Consider the following 10,478-nt stretch of genomic DNA (forward strand, 5'->3'; position numbering starts at 1 on the left):
ACTTTTTTATCAACTTGTATAGGTCCTTCCAATGTCACATGGTGGTAGAATAACTCTTCCTCTATAGTAGCTCTTCTTCTTTTTCATTGCAGGTAAATAATAGATTCCAAGCAAAAGCATTGTGCCCTCATTGAGTTGTTGCACCCTCTAGTGTGCTACAAGTACAAGTGTAGGCAAATCTATGTTTTGGCTCATGTTTAACTTGTGAGTCTTAATTGGGTCAGGGTTTACTGCAGGTCAGGGTGGATGACTCATACAGGCAGGTCTCTGGTGCCTCCCCCTGTTTCTGGAAGTTTGGAGAAATTTTCTAGAAGCTGAAAGGCGGAGGCCAGGAGGGTTGATCTGCATACTTAGGGGAGCTCAGCCAATCCCCAGGCAGTGAGCCTGGCATGGTGGCTGAGCCAGCCCTTAAATGCATCCTATGCATTAATGAGAAAAAACTTCTGGCAGTGACCGGCCCCCCAGCCCCCCCTATTTTACTTACCTGAGCCCTGTATTTCCCTCAGTGGAGAAGCAATGTCCCTCTTTGCACGGGGTCCTGGCTCTTGATTGGATAGATTGATAGCAGTGCAGCCTTTCCTGCTGCCGTAAATCAAATCCAATGACGCAGGCCCCGGGGGGGGGGGGGGGGCCGAGTCCGGCATTCATGTCTATAGACGCTGAATGCTGTACTCGGGAGCACGCCCGTAAGGGAACCCCCTGGGAGAGCGCTTCTTCTAGGGGGTTATCTGATGTGGGGAGGAGCTGTGAGAGCCGCCGGGGAACCCCAGAAGACCAGGTTCGGGGCCACTCTGTGCAAAACGAGCTGCACAGTGGAGGCAAGTATGATATGTTTGTTATTTTAAATTTAAAAAAAAAACATGAAGGCTTACAATCACTTTAAGTATGGATAGCCATGACAGCAAGGAAGTCGGGTGGAAGATGGTGAGGAGACTGTCGGTGGCCCTTGAGGAGAGGCCTTTGTTTGGGGGGGGGCTCTGCATCAGGTTGAAGCTCGGGCTGGCTTGGGAGGATCTTGACAGCAGTGCGGTTTGAAAGGAATCTTACCTAAGAAGCAGCAGGGAGCAAAGAGGACAGAGTGAGCTCATCAGCACACCCAGAGATACACAAGGGAGGAGACTGCCACATGTAGAAAGCCTTTCTGGAAGACAGCGTTGTGCTTAATCTTTTCTTACCCTTGCCTTTGGGGATCTTCGAAGCAGCCGGGTGAGCTGGTGAAGAAGCGGCCGGGTGGGCTGGTGAAGAAGCGGCCGGGTGGACTGGTGAAGAAGCGGCCGGGTGGGCTGGTGAAGAAGCGGCCGGGTGGGCTGGTGAAGAAGCGGCCGGGTGGGCTGGTGAAGAAGAGGCCGGGTGGGCTGGTGAAGAAGCGGCCGGGTGGGCTGGTGAAGAAGAGGCCGGGTGGGCTGGTGAAGAAGAGGCCGGGTGGACTGGTGAAGAAGCGGCAGGGTGGACTGGTGAAGAAGCGGCCGGGTGGGCTGGTGAAGAAGAGGCCGGGTGGACTGGTGAAGAAGCGGCCGGGTGGACTGGTGAAGAAGCGGCCGGGTGGGCTGGTGAAGAAGCGGCCGGGTGGGCTGGTGAAGAAGCGGCCGGGTGGGCTGGTGAAGAAGCGGCCGGGTGGGCTGGTGAAGAAGCGGCCGGGTGGGCTGGTGAAGAAGAGGCTGGGTGGGCTGGTGAAGAAGAGGCCGGGTGGGCTGGTGAAGAAGCGGCCGGGTGGGCTGGTGAAGAAGCGGCCGGGTGGGTTGGTGAAGAAGCGGCCGGGTGGGCTGGTGAAGAAGAGGCCGGGTGGGCTGGTGAAGAAGCGGCCGGGTGGGCTGGTGAAGAAGCAGCCGGGTGGGCTGGTGAAGAAGAAGCCGGGTGGGCTGGTGAAGAAGCGGCTGGGTAGGCTGGTAGTTCCTGCATTCAGTAGAGATGGGATATGTGTCTACAGTCTCTGTAGTGTCTACACCACTCTGTACTACTTTCCAAGGAACTGAAAGTTCCTAGTCATTTAGGGACTTTTGCATGTTTTGATTTTTAGAGACTGCCAGTGTTCAGGAGGAAGACAGCTCTGGAGCATGTACATAGGGAGGAAGTTGTCCCTGTTCTGTTGCAATCAAGCTGTGCACCCATAATTCCTAATCCCCATCCAAGTTGTTACCCCTAAAAAAAAAACAACAAATAAACTCAAAGATTGTTCCTTGTGTCTGGAAAGTGTGGAAAATGCTTGTTGACTGGCTCTGCAGAAGTGGGGAACCCAATCATCTGCCACACTGTGGGGGTAGTGCTACAGGGTTATCGATGAAGGAGGGGTGCAGGCTGTCCGACATCCACAGAAGGCTAAAGAATGTTTATGGAGAGGAGACCATTGACAAGAGTCACCAATGACAAGACATTGCTCATCAATGGTGTCATCTCCATAAACATTCTGTAGCCTTCTTAGGATGTTGGACAGCCTGCACCCCTCTTTCATAGAAGAAGAAGCAGAAGCGGCAGCTGGTCCAAAAGGGGCGCTGCCCCCCTAATCTCCATACGCCACCCACTAATCTCCATGCGGGGCGCCGGAGCTTTTTTTTTTTAAGCATGTGATCAGAACCATTCTCTAATTGGCTTCAAAAAGGTTGTGCTTTACGCCCCAAAACCACCCATTTGTGACATTAGCGAATCAATATTCTCTATTGTCTTCCGGAAATATTGTATACATATGTTCATGTGCGCTCTGCCAGCTCAAATAGGGAAAAATGGGTGATTAACCACTTCAGCCCGGTAGGATTTACCTCCTTCCTGACCAGAGCACTTTTTGCGATTCGGCACTGCGTCGTTTTAACTGACAATTGCGTGGTCGTGCGACGTTGTACCAAAACATAATTTACGTCCTTTTTTTCCCACAAATAGAGCTTTCTTTTAGTGGTATTTGATCACCTCTGTGTTTTTTATTTTTTGCGCTATAAACAAAAAAAGAGCGACAATTTTGAAAAAAAAAGCATTATTTTTTACTTTTTGCTATAATAAATATCCCCAAAAAATATATTAAAAAAATTATTTTTTCCTCAGTTTAGGCCGATATGTATTCTTCTACATGTTTTTGGTAAAAAAAAAATCGCAATAAGCGCATATTAATTGGTTTGCGCAAAAGTTATATCGTCTACAAAATAAAAAACATTTTTTATTAGTAATGGCGGCGATCTGCGATTTTTATCGGGACTGCGACATTATGGCGGACACAGCGGACACTTTTGACACTATTTTGGGACCATTGTCATTTATACAGTGATCAGTGCTATAAATAGCCACTGATTACTGTATAAATGACACTGGCAGGGAAGGAGTTGAACACTAGGGGGCGATCAAGGGGTTAAGTGTGTCCTAGGGAGTGGTTCTAACTGTGGGGGGGGGGGGGGGGGGTGGGCTACCACTGACAGGACAGAGATCACTGCTCCCGATAACAGGGAGCAGTAGATCTCTGTCATGTTGCTAGGTAGAACAGGGAAATGCCTTGTTTACATAGACATCTCCCCGTTCTGCCTCTCCGTCTCAGGATCACCGGCCGCCGACGAACATCGAGTTGGCGGGACCCGCGAGCGCACTCCCGTGGCGTGCGGCGCACGCATGTTTGCAAGGCGGCAAATTCAAAGGGACGTACAGGTACGCCCATTTGCCTGTATGAGCCATTCTGCCAACGTATATGTGTGCGCGGCAGACGGCAAGTGGTTAATCTACTCTCTATAGTGGGGAGTCCATGCATGAGAGTTCAAATGCAGCAAGGGAGATGTAGATGGTCACAGATGGGCTGACTCTGGATGGCTGCCGGCTCATAACAAGCTAGAAGGGGCTCTGTAGACAGTAAAAAACAAAGAAGAGAGCAGCGCCATCTAAGTGCAGCGTGATAACAACATTTTAATATAGGACAGACGATTTTAAACTTACAAGATTGTAGAGATTACAGCGCATGTGAAATGGTATAGGAAGTTCATCCACTTCTGGGGGAAGGCGGTCGGCTCGCAGGTGGAGAGGCAGCTGATGGTCCCGGCTGCGCTGGTGGTTCCCAACGGTTCCCGGTTCACAGATTCGGCTCAGGGGCGGCTGGACATGTCACTTCCGTATGGTGAGAGAGAGGAGAGGAGCGCGCATTCGGAGCATGCGTGCTCCTTCATCAGGCAATGATAGAGCTCTCAGGTGTAGCTTTAGGTAATTGATATTTTAGCCAGCTGGCTTCTTCTTCTTGTTTTTTGCAGGTAAATAATGGATTCCAAGCAGGAGCAGCATACCGTCATTGAGTCCTTGATGAAGGAGGGGTGCAGGCTGTCCGACATTCACAGAAGGCTACAGAATGTTTACACAGAGGTCACCATTGATAAGAGCAACGTCTTGTCATTGGTGACTCTTCTCAATGGTGTCATCTCTATAAACATTCTGTAGCCTTCTGTGGATGTCGGACAGCCTGAACCCCTCCTTCATCAGGAATCCAACGATGGCACATTGCTTCTGCTTGGAATCCATTATTTACCTGCAATAAAAAAGAAGAGGAGGAGATACTATAGAAGAAGAGTCACTATAGAGGAAGAGTTACTATAGAGGAAGAGTTACTATAGAGGAAGAGTTACTATAGAGGAAGAGTCACTATAGAAGAAGAGTCACTATAGAAGAAGAGTCACTATAGAGGAAGAGTTAATAGAGGAAGAGTTACTATAGAGGAAGAGTCACTATAGAGGAAGAGTTACTATAGAGGAAGAGTCACTATAGAGGAAGAGACACTATAGAGGAAGAGTTAATAGAGGAAGAGTTACTATAGAGGAAGAGTCACTATAGAGGAAGAGTCACTACAGAGGAAGAGTTAATAGAGGAAGAGTTACTATAGAAGAAGAGTCACTATAGAGGAAGAGTTACTATAGAAGAAGAGTCACTATAGAGGAAGAGTTAATAGAGGAAGAGTTACTATAGGGGAAGATTCACTATAGAGGAACAGTCACTATAGTGGAAGAGTTACTATAGAAGAAGAGTCACTATAGAGGAACAGTCACTATAGAGGAAGAGTTACTATAGAGGAAGAGTCACTATAGAAGAAGAGTCACTATAGAGGAACAGTCACTATAGAGGAAGAGTTACTATAGAGGAAGAGTTACTATAGAAGAAGAGTCACTATAGAGGAACAGTCACTATAGAGGAACAGTCACTATAGAGGAAGAGTTACTATAGAGGAAGAATTACTATAGAGGAAGAGTCACTATAGAAGACGAGTCACTGTAGAGGAAGAGTCACTATAGAGGAAGAGTTACTATAGAGGAAGAGTCACTATAGAAGAAGAGTCACTCTAGAGGAAGAGTTACTATAGAGGAAGAGTCACTATAGAGGAAGAGTCACTATAGTGAAAGAGTTTCTATAGAGGAAGAGTTAATAGAGGAAGAGTTACTATAGAAGAAGAGTCACTATAGAAGAAGAGTCACTGTAGAGGAAGAGTCACTATAGAGGAAGAGTTAATAGAGGAAGAGTCACTATAGAGGAAGAGTCACTATAGAGGAAGAGTCACTATAGAGGGAGAGTTACTATAGAGGAAGAGTTATTATAGAGGAAGAGTTACCAGACATCTCAAGTCTCCCGGAAGGTGTGGGAGACTCCCGCATTTCTGCGGTGGCTCCCGCACACCTGCAAGTGCCTCCCCTGTCCCTCTGGTACCCACTGATCATCCCCCAGCTTCTCTGTGTACTCTTCCCCTGTCCCCCTCCGTGTCCTTCTGCACCTCCCCCCCCCCTCGTCCCCCGAAACCGGCTCCCCTCCTTTCCTCTCCCGACGGCTGCGGGGGGGACTAGTAATTGGACACAGTGAGCGAGATCACTCCTGTGTCCTGTGATTACTGAGCAGAATAAATTGTGTTTACTCTGCTCAGTTTATGAATGGAGAGGAGCCTCTGTCTTCTGTCCATTCATCTTTAGTGCTGAGAAAGGGACTGGGGAACCTGTGTCCTCAGTCCCTTTGTCTGTCTCAAAGGGGAGATGTCAGGGGTCTGACATTTTTCCAAAGCCCCCCAAAAATAAAAAATAAAATAATGTAAAAAAATTCTAAAAAATGAAAAAGTGTAAAAGAATTTAAAAAAAAAGCACTGTGAAAAACAATTAAAAACTAATTAAAATGTAAAAAAATCAAATATTATAAGTAAAAAAACTACTGCCACCCCCCACTGCCACCCACCCCCCACCCACTTCCCCAGAAGCACTGCAAAAAAATATTTAGAAAGTGATTTAAATAATATTTTGCTGCGGGGGGGGGGGGGGGGACACGACTGGGGGGGTGGGTTTGCGGGCGCGAAGAGCCACCTGAGTTTTTGCAGGTTGGGATGTCTGAGTCACTATAGAGGAAGAGTCACTATAGAGGAAGAGTCACTATAGAAGAAGAGTCACTATAGAGGAAGAGTCACTATAGAGGAAGAGTCACTATAGAAGAAGAGTCACTATAGAGGAAGAGTCACTATAGAAGAAGAGTCACTATAGAGGAAGAGTCACTATAGAAGAAAAGTCACTATAGAAGAAGAGTCACTATAGAGGAAGAGTCACTATAGAAGAAGAGTCACTATAGAGGAAGAGTCACTATAGAAGAAGAGTCACTATCGAGGAAGAGCTACTATAGAGGAAGAGTTACTATAGAAGAAGAGTCACTATAGAAGAAGAGTCACTATCGAGGAAGAGCTACTATAGAGGAAGAGTTACTATAGAGCAGGGGTAGGCAACCTTAAAGAGGAGGAGGTCTACCTGAACAACATGGAAGAAGTCAAAGATCACCATGCACAATGTCGCTTCCTCACACCTGATTTAAATCTCTAATTGCTGTACTACCATGTTGCAGTCACGGGTTTAAATCAGGTGGTGAGGGGGCAACATATCGCCTCCTGAGATGGAGTGCAGTTGGTATCACTCTGCATCAGCCGGAACTACAGTGGAGGCATCGGCTTATGTGCCTCTTGCTCTCTACTACAGGTCCAACTTTACAAGTAATCTCTCTGCATTGCACCTTGTTTGATGCACTGGTATGGTGGGTCAGCAAGTCCAGACCGCAATCTATCAGTCACCTGTCCAATATCTACTGGTAGATCACGAGCTACAGGTTGCTGACCCCCACTATAGAGGAAGAGTTCCTATAGAAGAAGAGTCACTATAGAGGAAGAGTTACTATAGAGGAAGAATTTCTATAGAGGAAGAGATACGATAGAGGAAGAGTCACTATAGAAGAAGAGTTTCTATAGAGGAAGAGTTACAATAGAGGAAGAGATACTATAGAGGAAGAGTTACAATAGAGGAAGAGATACTATAGAGGAAGAGATACTATAGAGGAAGAGATACTATAGAGGAAGAGTTACTATAGACGAAGAGTTACTATAGAGGAAGAGTCACTATAGAGGAAGAGATATTATAGAGGAAGAGATATTATAGAGGAAGAGTCACTATAGTGGAAGAGTCACTATAGAGGAAGAGTTACTATAGAAGAAGAGTTACAATAGAGGAAGAAATACTCTACCAACATGTGACATTTGAACAACCTATGTAAGCTAGAAAAAAAAGTTATGCCCACTTTTGCATTACTTTCGGTACAACCCTCGTATATCTCAGAGCCTTGCAATCAATCCAGAACACTGCAAACACCAATACTATTGTATCCTTTTAATTAACATTTCCTTCTCCACTGCAAATACCAGGAATTGCCTTTCATTCATATTCTCCAATGACTTTTCTATTTTATACGTAGTTCATTTTTGAGGCTTCCCTTACATTCTTCATCGTGGAGAGATGAACTCGGGACTTTGGAACTGTTTGATCCATAGAGTTTGAAGGGTAATAAAAGGCAATGTATGCGGCTGGGGAATATCGCATCAATGGAAATGCTCTGGCGCGGAGCCAGATCACAATGAAGAATCGTACCGAGTCCTCTGGATGGGTTTCTGTTCGTTTCTCAGATGGAAACGGAGAAAATGGTCTCATCAGGGAAGCTTATAGAATGGTAAACACACACACACACCTATAATAGAGCAATCTACAAATATTACATGTTAAAGCGGAACTTCTCAATTAACCTGAGATATACTTAATCCTTATACTGCTAGGATTAGTGAATAGAAAGGAAGGGAGATTATAATTACTTTTTATAAGTATTTAATTACTTAAATGTGAGGGGTGGAGGTGCAGGAATTGGGGTGATTTGAGGGGTGAAGGTGCAGAAATTGGGGTGATATGAGGTGTGGAGGTGCAGGAATTGGGGTGATCCGAGGGGTGGAGGTGCAGGAATTGGGGTGATCTGAGGGGTGAAGGTGCAGGAATTGGGGTGATCTGAGGTGTGGAGGTGCAGGAATTGGGGTGATCTGAGGGGTGAAGGTGCAGGAATTGGGGTGATCTGAGGGGTGGAGGTGCAGGAATTGGGGTGATCTGAGGGGTGAAGGTGCAGGAATTGGGGTGATCTGAGGTGTGGGGGTGCAGGAATTGGGGTGATCTGAGGGGTGAAGGTGCAGGAATTGGGGTGATATGAGGTGTGGAGCTGCAGGAACTGGGGTGATCTGAGGGGTGGAGGTGCAGGAATTGGGGTGATCTGAGGGGTGAAGGTGCAGGAATTGGGGTGATCTGAGGTGTGGAGGTGCAGGAATTGGGGTGATCTGAGGGGTGAAGGTGCAGGAATTGGGGTGATCTGAGGGGTGGAGGTGCAGGAATTGGGGTGATCTGAGGGGTGGAGGTGCAGGAATTGGGGTGATCTGAGGGGTGAAGGTGCAGGAATTGGGGTGATCTGAGGGGTGGAGGTGCAGGAATTGGAGTGATCTGGGCGGTGAAGGTGCAGGAATTGGGGTGATCTGAGGGGTGGAGGTGCAGGAATTGGGGTGATCTGAGGGGTGGAGGTGCAGGAATTGGGGTGATCTGAGGGGTGGAGGTGCAGGAATTGGAGTGATCTGAGGTGTGAAGGTGCAGGAATTGGGGTGATCTGAGGGGTGGAGGTGCAGGAATTGGGGTGATCTGAGGGGTGAAGGTGCAGGAATTGGGGTGATCTGAGGGGTGGAGGTGCAGGAATTGGGGTGATCTGAGGGGTGACAATGCAGGAATTGGGGTGATCTGAGGGGTGACAATGCAGGAATTGGGGTGATATTAGGTATAAAGGTGCAGAAATTGGTGTGGTCTGAGGGGTGAAGGTGCAGGAATTGGGGTGATCTAAGGGGGTGCGAGATGCAGAAATTGGGGTGATTTAAGGTGTGATGGTGCAGGAATTGGGGTGATCTGTGTGGTGGAGATGCAGGAATTGGGGTGATCTGAGGTTGGAAGGTGCAGGAATTGGGGTGATCCGAGGGGTGGAGATGCAGGAATTGGGGTGATTTAAGGGGTGAAGGTGCAGAAATTGGGGTGATCTGAGGTTTGAAGGTGCAGGAATTGGGGTGATCTGTGTGGTGGAGATGCAGGAATTGGGGTGATCTGAAGTTGGAAGGTGCAGGAATTGGGGTGATCCGAGGGGTGGAGATGCAGGAATTGGGGTGATCTGAGGTTGGAAGGTGCAGGAATTGGGGTGATCTGAGGGGTGGAGGTGCAGGAATTGGGGTGATCTGAGGTGTGAAGGTGCAGGAATTGGGGTGATCTAAGAGGTGGAGATGCAGAAATTGGGGTGATCCGAGGGGTGGAGATGCAGGAATTGGGGTGATTTAAGGGGTGAAGGTGCAGAAATTGGGGTGATCTGAGGTTTGAAGGTGCAGGAATTGGGGTGACCTGTGTGGTGGAGATGCAGGAATTGGGGTGATCTGAAGTTGGAAGGTGCAGGAATTGGGGTGATCCGAGGGGTGGAGATGCAGGAATTGGGGTGATTTAAGGGGTGAAGGTGCAGAAATTGGGGTGATCTGAGGTTTGAAGGTGCAGAAATTGGGGTGATCTGTGTGGTGGAGATGCAGGAATTGGGGTGATCTGTGTGGTGGAGATGCAGGAATTAGGGTGATCTGAGGTTGGAAGGTGCAGGAATTGGGGTGATCTGAGGGGTGACAATGCAGGAATTGGGGTGAACTGAAGTGTGAAGGTGCAGGAATTGGGGTGATCTGAGGGGTGGAGGTGCAGGAATTGGGGTGATCTAAGAGGTGGAGATGCAGGAATTGGGGTGATCTGTGTGGTGGAGATGCAGGAATTGGGGTGATCTGAGGTTGGAAGTTGCAGGAATTGGGGTGATCCGAGGGGTGGAGATGCAGGAATTGGGGTGATCTGAGGTTTGAAGGTGCAGAAATTGGGATGATCTGTGTGGTGGAGATGCAGGAATTGGGGTGATTTAAGGGGTGAAGGTGCAGAAATTGGGGTGATCTGAGGTTTGAAGGTGCAGAAATTGGGGTGATCTGTGTGGTGGAGATGCAGGAATTGGGGTGATTTAAGGGGTGAAGGTGCAGAAATTGGGGTGATCTGAAGTTTGAAGGTGAGGAATTGGGGTGATCTGTGTGGTGGAGATGCAGGAATTGGGGTGATCCGAGGGGTGAAGGTGAAGGACAGTAATATAAATGTATTAGACTT

Source organism: Aquarana catesbeiana, linkage group LG03 (genome assembly GCF_042186555.1).
Source record: "Aquarana catesbeiana isolate 2022-GZ linkage group LG03, ASM4218655v1, whole genome shotgun sequence".
In the NCBI taxonomy this organism is placed as follows: domain Eukaryota; kingdom Metazoa; phylum Chordata; class Amphibia; order Anura; family Ranidae; genus Aquarana; species Aquarana catesbeiana.